The sequence below is a fragment of the Misgurnus anguillicaudatus genome, chromosome 4 (genome assembly GCF_027580225.2).
Source record: "Misgurnus anguillicaudatus chromosome 4, ASM2758022v2, whole genome shotgun sequence".
NCBI lineage: Eukaryota > Metazoa > Chordata > Actinopteri > Cypriniformes > Cobitidae > Misgurnus > Misgurnus anguillicaudatus.
The window spans coordinates 32382169-32396591 of NC_073340.2; the positions used below are offsets into that span (position 1 = coordinate 32382169).

Sequence of the window (14423 nt, forward strand, 5' to 3'; positions counted from 1 at the left end):
GTAGATGTAAATGCTCTGGCCTAGTTTTATAATGTTGCATCTAATTTTCAATGATGAATGTTCCATATTTATCTGCGAATGAGGTTGACCCGGCAATGAGCTTTTGTACTCTGCGTATTGTGTCTAGATTTAGCAAGTAGTGTTCATAGTCCATTTAAATGCCTGTAATCATATTGCTGCTTTTTATACTTGTATTATTTTGCAGTATAATTGCAGCGTGATTGTGTGTTTTAACTGATGAATTGTTTACAAGCGAAAATAGATGACCTCACGTCAATGCTGAAGCAGATTTAGATGTGCACGGTGGTTCTCAATTGGTTTTGTTTCAGGCTAACAAACACTTAACATAGTGCCTACAAGGTCATAAAAAATGGTCAAAAATGGTCCCAAGCTGTCACTGAGGTAGTACCCAGGGGTCCCAAGGGCCTAATATGTACCATTTAGATACAGATACTGCATGTATACATTTGATAATAATATGTACCTTTGAGTTACTAATATGAGCTCTATACCAAAGTGAACTTTTTGAAAGAGTACCGTCCCAGTGACAAATTCTGTGTAAGGTCTTATATTCAATAGATTGTGACACTACCAAAAATGTGATATTAACCACCCAGCCAAATTTGAATGAAACCCCATCAAATAAATTAATAAGTTTTATCATAAAACTTTTAGACGCAGCCGGCACTTATTTTGACTTGACACGTGATGCACATATATAACACATATTTTGAAATGACGAGCTACACACATGACGGACTACATACATTTTGTGATGAGCTTCGCATTGTGCGCCCTCCAAAAATAAGTCACTGGCTGCCACTGGTGGAAAAACTGTTCAACAGTGTAACTCAAAATTTAGTACTACACAGTTTAAAGTCTTTGTAACGTGCAATACATTTCTAACATTTATAATGTGTTTAAAAAACTATTTTCTGAAACGACTTTACACAGACTTTAAAATCTCCATAAAATACAACATTTAAATACATTAACATTATTCAGAACTGCATCCAACATCTACAGAATGATTAATAAGCTTTTGCAGCAAACAGTGGGCTTAATATTTTCTTTTGCTTTACATATATTACCAAGTAACAAGTCGATCTGCATTAAAATAAACTATTGCATTTGTATTGGATGCAAGCCTTTAAAGTTAGCAACAAGTGATTATTTTCATAAGCCTCTTATGAATTATTATTATACAGTTTGTTGCATTGTACTGTTTGCATTTTCTCTTGAGACTCAGTGGCTCACAGTGAAAAACCACCTTATAACTTTTATTATATTAAATGTTCAAATCAATTTTATTTATATAGTGCTTTTCACAGTTGTTCATTGTTCCAAAGCAGCTGTACATGAAATAGCAACAAAACGTAGGGGAAAAACATAGAAAAGCAAACAACAACAAAAGCATAGCATTTTTAAAAGGTCCCGTTCTTTCTGTGTTTTTGAAGCTTTGATTGTGTTAACAGTGTGCAATATAATGTGTTCATGTTTCACATGGTATTTTTCACACAATTTACTTGTCTCTAGCACTGTCCTCAAAACGGGCTGATGTCTTCCTTGTTTTACAAAGTTCCTCCTTCAGACATACCTACCCAGTCTCACAAGGTTTCGTGATATAGTCACGTAATTTTATCATGATATTATCACGAATTTCCGCTGGGTTTTTTTGTGATTATATAACGAATTCCTGTTTTTTGTGTGATTATCACGTATTGGTTACTCAACAGCTTTTTCCTATTTTAAAACCATTGTCGCTTCGGTTTAGGGTTAGATTTGGTGCTTGCATTAGAATGTCACTTTATACATTGGTTATTCTATTTTTTATATATATTTTTTTTTATATGTCGCCTGGTGTTAGGGTTAGAGTTAGAGTTGGTTTGGTAGGGATGTCTTTTTTTGTAAATCTAACCCTAAACCGACGCGACAATGGTAAGAAAATAGGAAAACACAGTTGAGTAACCAATACGTGATAATCACACGAAAACAGGAATTTGTTATACAATCATTAAAAAATGCAGAAATTCGTAATTATATCACGAAAAAGAATTTAAAAATTACGTTACTACTGTATATATTAAAATTTCGTGAGACTAGGCTGGAAATCCATAAAGAGTACTGATTGTGTAGTTTGTTTAGTGTGTTGTGATTCGATAGCAGCTTAGCTTGTCATTAGCTTAGGTGGCAGCTGGCATATTCCTGTGGGCGGGGCTTAGTCAAAAAATCTTATATCAACGTTATACTTTCTGTAAGTAGAGGGCTGTAGTTCAAAAGCTGTTTGGTGTAGGCTTTGAAATGGGAATTCTATAACGCCTGGCAGTGAACTTTGAGCTTTATCATTGTACAGTATTATTTATGCTATTACAGCATCATTACACACTAACTAAAGTTTAAAAAATATTTTACAAGATGGCTAATTCGTATTACCACTTTCGTACATTTTTTGCACGATTTCCTTTTTTCCCCTGTGAAGTTAAGGGTAGGGGCGGGGTTATGAATGAGGTTTCGTTATTGTTGTTTACATGATAATGTTTTGTGCGATTCACTTTGCACCAATTTATACAAACCAGCACACTCGTAAAACACGTACAACTTCTCGTGAGATCAGGCTGCTAGTACTTTTAATGAACATAGTCTACGATGGAGGGATTCAATTTTCGGTATTCAATGTCTTGAGGTATGTGGAAAAACTACAGCATACGTCGATGCTCTGATGGTTATAACCCGAGGACCTGACATCTGTGATTTCTGTTTGCATCTCCCAGCTCAATTTGTGAAACCCACGACGCATATTCCTCATCATTTTGTTCTTATTTTAATCTAGTAACAAATATTTTTTCCATTTTCTCTTCTATACGGCCGGGTGCATGACTTTATGTGCCAAACCAGTTTTATGTATAAATAGAATTTAGAACCAGCCAAGCTCTCATCTGTACTTCATCTCAGCGAAACGACGGCGATAGAAAAAATTAGATGTTAGCGGTAATTTTCAGCACAAGTGCCTCTGTGATTTGTACTCATGCTAATATAAATACACGTTGGAGGTAAAAGTACTGTTTTATTTCGCTGTCAGAAGTGGCACCTGTTTCAGAGTTTAGTGTTGGGTTTCTGCCGCTGGCACAGTCGGTTGTGGTTTGTATGGATACTGTGACTAGTTTAATTGCCCGAGTGTGGTTGTTGGCTGCCCGGGGAGAGCGTTCATCCTGCTGAGAGATGTTTGTCACCACTTTGGCAGCTTCTGTGCATATGCATGAGGGGGATTGTGGGGTTATTGCCTGTGTGTTTGTTCTGTCGTAATGTTGCACGTAAGAATATTAATCTTTGGGCTTTATTCCTTCTTGTCATATTCTAGGACAGCAATGGCACTTTCAGAGGAGATTGAACCAGAATTGACAATGTTTTGTGTTGTATTGATCTTGTGGTTGTAGGAGAACTGGAGTGCATTAAGACTTGTTTATTTGTTTGTTTGTCTTCATTAAATACTTTATATTGTATACTTTATACAGTCTCACATACAGTATCACAGTCAGACGGTTTGACTAGACTAAGTTTTGGGAAAGAACAGTAGGATGGAAACTATGATAATAATCATAACTCCTTTTAAAGGTCTTCTGTGTTTTGAATTAAATTTATATCAAGAATAAGATTGGTAAGCGCTGGCATCCAAAGTCATAAAAAGTATATATTTATCAATATGTGTGTGTTCCCTTGGGATTCAAACACATAGTCTTGGCAAGTGCTCATTGCATTAGCATCTGAATAACAGAAACTTCAGCCCACAGATATTATGTACTTCAACAGAAACCATATGGGTTGCCCCCTTCGGTTCTCCAATCTCCTCACGCTCTCTTGTTCACTGGTCATTTGTCTTTTTGTCACAGAGTAACCCACTCGCACCCTCCCACCCAGCACAGCAGTTTGAAATGAGATTCACTCGACTGCATAATCTCTACCCGTTGAGCTCCATGCAGATTAATTGACCGAATGGGAAACTCTCTGCTGCCTTCACCTATCCCACATCAAACTGCCAATCACATATCCCGGTCGACCGTGGGGAACCGACCTACGCTTCCACTGACTGAAGGGGCGATTTATGACGTAACTAAATATGTTACCAGATTACAATGACAGTGGCATTGGTTATGAGTCTTATAGGATGATCACACTACGATAATAGCTATACACTGCATAAAATGACTTTCTTACTTAGTATTTTTGTCTTGTTTTCAGTGCAAATATTTTAAAATGCATGCATGTTTTTATGTTTATGTTCTATGTTTTTAGGCAAAACAATATAATATTTAATAAATTTGTGCTTAAAACAAGCAAGAAAATCTCCCAATGGCTTAGTAATTCTTAGTATTTTTGTCTTGTTTTCAGTAAAAATGTCTAAAAATTCTTAAATCGAGATGCATTTTCTTAACAAGCAAAATGACCTAGGAAAATAAGTCTAGTTTTCAGACAAAAATATCAAATTTCCTAAGTCATTTTGCTCATCAAGAAAATACATCTTAATTAAAGAATTTTTTTATATTTTTACTGAAAACAAGACAAAAATACTAGAAAATACTAAGAAAGTCATTTTTTGCAGTGTGACTTATTAACACAGTTTAAGAGATGTTTCATGCTAAACAAATGCAAAGTGTCAAAAAAGCATTTGGACGTGTTAAAGAGTATTTCTGTGCTGAATGAACTTCGCCAGTGTTCGTTGGAAAGTTTTTTTGAATACCGGTCCAGCTGACGTTTCAGGGGTAACCCTTATCAATTCTTTTTATGGACACTTCCACCGGAAAACCATGCCCACACATCAATCGGTGGGAGAAGACGCTAAGTTACAGGCATCACTTCACCCGACAGTTTTGTTTTATATCAAGACTCAACAATGGCACGAAAGAAGAAGTGTGTTTTTGGATGTATAGAGAAGAAAGCCAGCATTTTGGAAACAATGAATATATAGTTTGTTTATCCGGCATAGCAGCTGAGTTTTGCATGTGTGTCTGTTTAATGCTGGATTTCATAGAATAGTCCCAACCAGGTCATGAGATGCATGCGGTAAGTAAGACTTCTGTGTCATGTTGGAAATAGGCGCATAAGTGCATATTATATAAACGACACGAACATGTAGTGAATCATAAGTTATCCAGTGTGTTGTATAAAGTACACTGCAAAAAATTATTTTCAAGAAAAAAATATTAGTATTTTGTCTTGTTTTCAGTAAAAATATGTAACAATTCTTAAATTAAGATGCTTTTTCTTGATGAGCAAAACGACCCAAGAACATAAGTCTAGTTTTTAGACCAAAAAGATCAAATTTAAGTGATTTTGTGCATAAAACTAGCAAAAAATCTGCCAATGGAGTAAGCAAATTTTTCTTGAATTTTTTTTTGTTCAAGATATTTTTGCTTACCCCATTGGCATATTTTTTGGCTTGTTTTATGCACAAAATCACTTATATTTGATATTTGATAAAACGAGACTCATTTTCTTGGGTCGTTTTGTTTATCAATAAAAAGCATCTTAATTTAAGATTTTTTAAATATTTTTACTGAAAACAAGACAAAAATACTAATTTTTTTTTTCTTGAAAATCTTTTTTTTTTTTTTGCAGTGTATTGACTTGTGACTCGCTCCTCCCGCAGCTCGTAACTTCTCCTTCCGAATTTTTTTGTACATTATCGGAAAGAATCAGTGAAGCTTATCTGTCTTTTATAAATTTGATAAAACTAAAGACTCTTTGAAGATATGAAGGATGTAACTACTCTATAGGTACTCCAGATTAACATTAGATATACAGAAACAGCATGTGTTATGTTTGTTTTTGCTTGTTTTAAGCACAAGTTCATTTAAATTTTATATGATTTGTCTAAAAACTAGACTTATTACCCTATTTTGCTCACCAAGAAAATGCATCTTGATTTAATAATATTTTGATATCTTTACTAAAAACAAACAAAAATACTAAGTAAGTGTTTAAATTGTGCCCAGGGTCCATTGGTGCGTGTGCACTGACACACAAAATAACATGTTTTCAGTTCATTCCTGTGAAAAGGTACTGTGGTGTCACACCTTGTAGCAAAAATGCTCCCAAAGTTTACAAGATAGCGGCAGAGCCAATTCACACTTGCGACTTGTCTTGTTTCTGATTATTTCCTTCTGTGTGACTGACCGCTGTTGAGTTATGTCTTCAGAGGAAGAGGTAGCTTTTTCCAGATCAATACGTCAATCACAGACGCCATAAAGTTGTATTCCAGTGTATTTCAAGTACTGCTGTGTGTACTTAACACTTCATAAAAGATACAACTGAAGACTGAACTCATCGATATGCACCTGGCAGTCTTCCCACATTTTGCTTGCAGCATCTAAATAAGCATTACAGTAAGAGTAACGTGCTTTAGAACTTTCAGCAACTTGCCACCAAAACAGTCATGCTTCAAAGGTCATCATTGATTTTACTACAAACGTGCGGGTGCATTTAAGGGAAAGACCCTCCGCGGCGGTGTCAAACGTTAATGCGTGAGCTCCAGGGACAGGCCGTGCAATGCGTGGAAATGATAAATGGTGGAGCTCAGAGAAGTTGAGAAGTCCGTGACTGACTGTTGAAAGACAGCAGGGACATGAGCCAGAGATCCTTAGCCTTCACCTCTCCCTCTTGGCGGTTTAATCGTCCGACACCTCACACGATCCATATCTTCCTCCTTTCCTCCCTTTTCCACCCCTCCCTCTCCTGTCCACCTAATTGATGGTCTGGAAAGGCCTTCACTCCTTTCATTTTTTTAATATCTATCCTTTCAAAGACGATGGAGACTTGTGAAGGGCCTCTCTTTCCCTCTGCCAATCTCCTCGACTCGTTCATTTTTACCCCCTCCTTCGCCAAGACTCTCCTTTCCTTTATTATTCATTACGTATCTCTTCAGATTCCCAGAGGAAAGAGACTTCGGCTAACCTGCACGAATATAAGAGAGGGATAGAAAGAGAAGTAAATGAAATGTATAACACTTGTTGGTCTTTTTTAAATATTTTTGAACTTAAAATTAATGGTAATATTAAAATGTACACAAATTTATTTTGTGCAACCACTTACATTAAAAATGAATAATAAAAACACAAAATAGGTAAGCACTGACCCGCTGACTAGTCAACTTTAGGGATAATTAGTTGACTAGTAAACTGTGCATTACAGTACCTACTGAGGCATTAGGTATTGAAAAATGCACAGGAAGACCGATGGGTTGTTTTCTGCAGTAAATAGGCTACTATGTAAATTACCCAGAATGAAAATTTAATGTTGACCTATTAGCATGGGTCTTCAACGGGGGTCCCACAAACAAACAACCTATTATGAGGAACAGAAAATGAAATACTAGTTTTACTATTAAAACAATCACTAGAAAAATGAATTTGAGATAAAAATATTGATACGAAGGGCGTTCACAAATAAAGTGCGCATAGGCTGTGTGAAACAGAGTTGGTAAACGCATGACAGACACTCCGGCCAATCAGAGTTCCCTGCTCTCCCGAGCCTGCCAATCAGAGCTCTCTGCTCGCCCGAGCCGCTGCGGAGGAGAGAGAGGATTCTCCCACACACACGCGCGTACGCGTTCATCCCGAGCGGTCCGCGGTAGCGCGCTCTCGGTGAGGAAATGCAGACGCGTGGTGACAATGGTGCGCGTGGGACAGCGAGTCTGTATGGAAACTTTACCACGGAGACATTTGTGGAGTAACATTACTAGGTAATCTGCTGTAAAATACTTTGCGTTTGCAACTGTAACTCCTGTCGGGCATGCCGCGCTTGTGCTGTTGCAAATAAACGCGTTGTGGGTGATGCGTGTGCGTGTATGTGAGGGGAAAGGAGAAGTAAATGAGTGAAATGCAGTTTAAACGACAAGAACCGAATGAAATGTTACGCGTAAAGCGATCGTGGAGTTGCGGTACAGCAACAGAATAATGATGCCACTTTTTGTAAAGCATTACTTATCTTTCTAAATCACTCTATAGGCTATAGTTTGTTTTGTTATATCATTATCGTCATCATAATTATTTTATATATTTATAGTAGGCTAATTACCCTGTATGTACTATTCTTTCTATTTTATATATTTTAAAGGGTTCTCTGTGATTTCTTGTATAGTCTCCACTGTGGTTGTTGTAAAACGTATTGTCTATAAAGCCTTACGACAATGAACCTACATCTTTTACTTTAGACATACTACTATGGTATTTGTGGTAAAACCACAGTGCTCTCACTACGATAACCATAGTTTAAACAAAATGCTTGTAGTACTACGGGAATACAAGTAGTCTACTAAACAGTCTGCCTACGTTGGTTACACTTTCACTATAATAAAATTGGGAAGCTGCAAAAGCATTATGGAAATGTAATCCTGTATGTGCATGGATTCATTAGCGACAACAGTGCCAGATATGTTCTTTAACATTGATGACATGAGCAAAGACGAGAGATCGGATGAAAAATAACAAATCGTGTGTAGGTTTCGCTGTAGATCTTGTGCACCTGCGTGTGCGCGCATTGACGCGCTCTCCATCAGGTCGCCGCGCTGTTAACCGGCGCGCAGAAGCGGGCGCAGTGGAGAGGTGCATGTACGCGGCTTACATGGCTTATCTTCTTACATCCACACTTCAAATCCACCTCTCTGCTGGAGACCTGAGCCGGGTCGAGCTGTCATCCAGACGAAAGGCACAGAGATAGATTTAGGAGCTGTAGATGAATGCTAATAATGTTTGGGTAGATCCCATTGCTTGGAGTTATTGGAGCGCGGAGTGCATGTGTGGTGTGACGTCTGGTGCTTTCTTACTGTACATTATCATTGCATCTGTCTTCTTTCTTATTGGTACACATTGTGAGCAAAACGTAAGACTGCTTTATTTTTTGATGTGAAAGTGTACCTGTGGTGGACTCTGTGGGTGCTGTTAGACTGCAGTGGGTTAAGTGGAAGATTTCAGAGCAATGAATGATAGAGAAAGAGATAAAGAAAGCTTTTAAGTCTGGTGCGAGAGGAGACGATTCTGTTTCTCAGCCACTTCTTCTGAAATGATTCAATTTAGGACACTTTGGAAAAGAGTTGCTTGTGGGATTTGATTCTCTCCCGAGAGCAGCAGCATTCTGCTGTATAAATCACTCTCAGTCGGTTAACATACAGGCCTAGTTATGCATATGGCAATGATGTGAACATCAATAACAGAGATAGATTTGTCTGGTGCTATACGTGTTTATTTCTCACCGCATGAGTGAATGAGCTCTGTCTTGTGATTCATGCTGAAGGTTTTGTTGTGATGACGAATACTATTTATGACCTTATAATCAGATACTTCTAAACTCTACTGACATACGTTAATGTGCTCCTTAAGAATCCAAATGAATGTCCAAGGGTCTTCCCAGGGCAATTTACTATGTTAACTGAAACCGACATCATGAATCAATATCTGAACCATCACCTTGTTAACCTCTTACTAAACAGAGCAGAAACATGAAGCATCAATATGTGAATTAAACCCTTGAGGTGTCTTAACTTGTAGTTCTGGGATGCTCTCTTGTTTTTATACTCTTTAAAGAATAGAAATTTAGGTGGTGAAGTCATATGATTTTCTCATTCATGAAGTTTAGTACCCCAGTGACATTGAGATTAGGGGTAAGTTTTCATTTTTTTTCTGAAAATTGTACGGTTTTGTACAATTCAACAGGTATGCTTCCCCCATAAAATTACGTTTGAAATATCAATGCAGTCTCATGGCTAAAAAATCCCTTGTTGCACTTTGTATTTATAAAAATAAAGTTGAATGGGGTTAAGTTCTTAAAACTTGATTTTAATAATTTAAAGCAACTTCTAACTATTTAAAATTACTTATTAATTCAAGTGTTTAAACTTAAACATTTAAGTGGAGCAAGGAATTTTTAAGGTGTATTTTACGAAGTGGCTAATTCGTACGACCACATTCATACTTCATACTGACATTGGTGTAGGGTTTCATTAGGGTGATTCTCACGAAATCCAGATTTAGATCTTTTTTTAAAAGCCCTTGAAGCCAATTTATTTTGCACATATAAGATTAAGGTCTGAACTTACTATAACCATTATTTTTAGAGGATTTAAAAATATTTCCTATAGAATTATTTAAATTTTTTAGATTACCATTGTCAAAAATGATCATTACCGCAACATGATATTACATTAAATATATGCATTTACAAACTCATGTTTCGGTAATAAGAACTAAAAAGTCATCTAGGTACTATGACAAACAAAATTTTAACCTTTATCTGGAGGAAAAAATAAGAACTGCTTACCTGGAAGCCATCTTGAGTGTCACAGTCAATTGTGTCGCTTCCAACATTTTTTTTTTTTTTGAAAATGTTAGTTCATTGAGGGCTTAAACAGTGATTGAAAACTGTTGCGGAGGATGATAAAATTTTTCTTGGACACATTTATATTTCTTATTTTTTTTTATCTACATTTACCAATGAACACCAAATACTACATGTTTCTTTACTGGAAATTTTTATACTATAACATGCACTGAAGCTTTTAATTTTTTAGATTTTTTAATTATAAATATTTCCATGTCAAAGAACCCAAATCCAGTCATGGACACGTTGCGTTAATGAAAATGTTCCCTTTAAATGTGGAAAAAACAACAAAATTTGTTTGTATGATGTCATTTGAAATCATGTGCAAAATAGTACATGAAGAGATGTTTGTAACTGAATGCTTTTTATTTTGATAGCATTTACTTTTTTATCAAAATGTTTCTTGACACCTCATAAGTCTAATTTTGCAAGAATCACCCATTATTGTATGTTATTCGCTTTCTACAAATTAATACGAATTAGCCAAGTCTTAAAAGAAGTTTGGAAATGCATGGCTATCCGGGTCAGACATTCACAGCCAGGAAGCATTCATTCCCTGACAGCTTTAGCTTCCTGGATTCCTTTAATTAAGCAAATACTCTTATGCTAAAAGCTCACTATGTCACAGTCTACAGCCATTAATGCCATGAATTAAAGCTGCTTTGGATGATGATTTGGTCGCGCCTGCAGGAGGCTAATGTCTGTACTGTTTGTTGTGCTAGTACGTCTGCACAAGACAAACACGCCGCGGCTTATGTGTTGAGGCTGTGATTTCAAACAGCATTTCAAGGAGAAGGAAACATCGTTAGGGAGACAAAAAAGCCGTCAATGAAGTGATTATCCTGCTGTGTGAGAATGTTAAAGATGCTTGTGGTTGTCATGAAAGTAGTGATTTGTCTCAGTAAAAGAGAAGAATTGAAAATAAAAGATGAGTGCGGATCAAAGAGAGTTGTGACGGCATATGCTGTCGGATTCTTTTTATGGTCTACTATTTTTCCATTTCCTGTTCCCTTTTCATGGCTGCTTTTTTCCTTTTCATTTTCTTATCCCTTATCTTTCTCCTTTTGTCTTTGTTGGTAATAGCATCAATTACATCTGATAGCAGTCGGATCATAGCAGTAGGCCTACAAACTGCTGTACTGTTATGGAATCTCTCTCTCTCTCTCTCTCTCTCTCTCTCTCTCTCTCTCTCTCTCTCTCTCTGTCTCTCTCTCTCTCTCATTCTGAAATTTTATAGCTCACATGGATCTTTATCTGATCTCTGCCTCATTTCTCAGGATTTCCCATGAGCTTCCCTCCTCTTTAAAAAAAAAGTTATAAGAGAGATGAACAGAACATGGATGGTACACATTTAAACACTAATGTGATGTGACACCCTTACAGAAAAGCTACATGACTTTCACATGTACAAAACAAGCGATAACATGTGAAGTGTGTTACTGTGCGAATCCCATGTAAATTTGTGGTATCACCACGTCACCACATTTCACATTTGATCCAATGGGTTTTTACTGTAATACCATTTATTTACATTTGTTGCACACGAATGTTACGAAACCATTTTTTGCACATGAAATTCATGTGTCTCTTCTGTAGGGGGCGCTGCCTGTGTTGTTTTAGCACTCACAAAAGAAACTCAGTGAAAAGCAAATATGGCAGACATGCTGTACACAATTTGCATGGTAACGTTTCGCATCTTGCAGGCCTGGTTTGAAGTGCTAGGGGACAGGATACAGCAGATTACCGTGATCTGGCATACTTTACCCAGATTGCACAGCATCGCTCCACTGTGATCCAGGCATCTGAATCGGCTCTTCAAAATCCCTATTCTGGATGTATTTTATAGCTGTTCTCCATCAATTAACCAGTTACTGCTGCCATGATCGCTATTAGATGTACAAAACATCTCTTTTGTATATAATGTATTTACTGTACTGGGTAATTCTCACGAAATCCAGACTTAGAAGGTGTCCAGCATCAGATTTTTTAAAAAGCCCTTGAAGCCATATTTGCACATATAAGATTAACCCTTGCCCATTGTTCCAATTCACTACCCTTTCGTGTTTCGTGTTGATTTTTTTTGCATACATCTGTAAATTAACCTCAGTTCTGATCAAAACTACCAAATGTTTACAAAAATTTCATGATTTTAACTGTTTAACTGCCAAGTTCGTAAGTGATGTCACTGATTTGAGGGGGAAAAAAACACGAAATTACTGATTTTCAATATAAAAAGGGATTGTGGCCTGGATTTTTTCACCTTATTCACAGTCTTGGGCATGCCAAAGATTAGTAAAAACATTGGCTTTGATGCATTCTTAGTTTTTTTGTGGACATTTTCGCCCCATTGACTTCCATTATAACAACATTTTTTGATTGCAAACCTATGACATCATATAATCATGCATTCTTGATTGTTGGTGGTTTTTCCTTTTGCAAAGAGGTAAAATTAACCCTTTAGTATGCCTGTGCAAAAACAGAGCTTTTTTTATCTTTGACATGCCCAAGACTGTGAAAAGGTAAAAGAAAATCCAGTCCACAATCACTATTTATATTGGAAATCTGTCATTTTGTGTGTTTTTTTCCCCAAATCAGTGACACAACTTTTCAACTAAAATCAACAAATTTTTGTAAACATTTGGCAGTTTTGATCAGTACTGAAGTTGATTACCAGATTTATGCAAAACATTTTACAGCAATTTATTTTAAATGGCGACCAACAACACGAAAGGGTAGTCAATTTGCCCACGGTAGGCTACATTGTTGAGGTTTTTTTAATTTCAAAGCATTTTCTTAAAATATGTGTAAATATAAGATTTGTCACCAAAAAGCATTCCATTTTCTGAAACACAGAAAAAGTTGTGGCCAAATTAAGACTAAAAAAAATACATATGGGTTACTTACTATAACCATTATTTCTTGAGGATTTAAAAACATTTCCTATAGAATTATTACATTTTTTAGATTATCATTATCAAAAATTACCATTACCGCAACATGATATTACATTAAATATATGCATTTACAAACTCATGTTTCAGTAATGAGAACTAAAAGGTTGTCTAGGTATTATGTCCCTTACAACATTTTTTTTTTTTGAAAATGTTAGTTCATTGAGGGCTTAAACAATGATTGAAAATTGTTGTGGAGGATGAGAAAAATTTTCTTGGACACATTTATATTCCTTATTATTTTCTTTACATTTACCAATGATCACCAAATCCCACGTTTCTTTACTGTAAATGTTTATAGTATAACATGCACTGAAGCGTTTTCTTTTATAGATTTTTTAATTATAAATATTTCCATGTCAAAGAACCCAAATCCAGTCTTGGACGCATTGCGGTAATGAAAATTTCTCCCTTAAATGTGAAAAAATCAACAAAATTGGTTTGTATGATGTCATTTAAAATCATGTGCAAAATAGTACGTGAAGAGATGTTTGTAACTGTATGCTTCTTATATTGATAATCTTACTTTGCATTTACTTTTTTTTATCAAAATGTTTCATGAGACCTCATGAAGTCTAATTTCGCGAGAATAACCCGTATTAACATGCTTAAATGGGATTGCAGGTGGTTTGTGTATCTGGGATGTTATTGCATCGCTTCCTATTTTGTGAATTTTCCCCATATTTTGTCTGTTAAATGATCTCATGCTAATCCTTTCGAAGTATTGCACATTCTTGTTAGAGTCTAATAAACACTTTGTTGAGGAATGGCAGGAATAAGGCAGCCATGATATACTCAATAAGATCAGCTACACGCACGCTCACACATATACTCGCCCCATACGCTCATGGGATACGAAAGCCACTTCACACGTCGTGCAGTAAATTAGACTGCAGGGGAAACGTGCATTCATGCTAATTGCTTTATATTAATACACTCATCCGTGCACATACAGCCAAATGCACGCACGCACACCGTGCCAAATAGATGACAATTAAGTGTGGAAGATTAGAAACGCACAGAAAGAGCAACAGAAAAGCATACAAGAGGGCGTCTATAAACCGAACCCAGAGGAAGGTTTAATGCAAGGGTGTGAAGCAGAAA

At 36.4% G+C, this 14423-nt stretch overlaps 1 protein-coding gene across 3 annotated transcripts in view; it reads left to right on the plus strand.

Moving 5' to 3' along the window:
• LOC129420438 (cadherin-18) overlaps positions 1–14423 on the plus strand; it is a 340672-nt gene that overhangs the window by 168505 nt on the left and 157744 nt on the right. Inside the window, exon 1 of one of the 3 annotated variants that reach the window (XM_055175341.2) lies at positions 7586–7735. The exons of the other annotated variants lie outside the window; for them this stretch is intronic. The gene's annotated coding sequence lies outside the window, so the exon portion shown is untranslated. Of the gene's footprint in view, positions 1–7585; positions 7736–14423 lie in introns of those variants that run through there. 3 annotated transcript variants of the gene reach the window in all.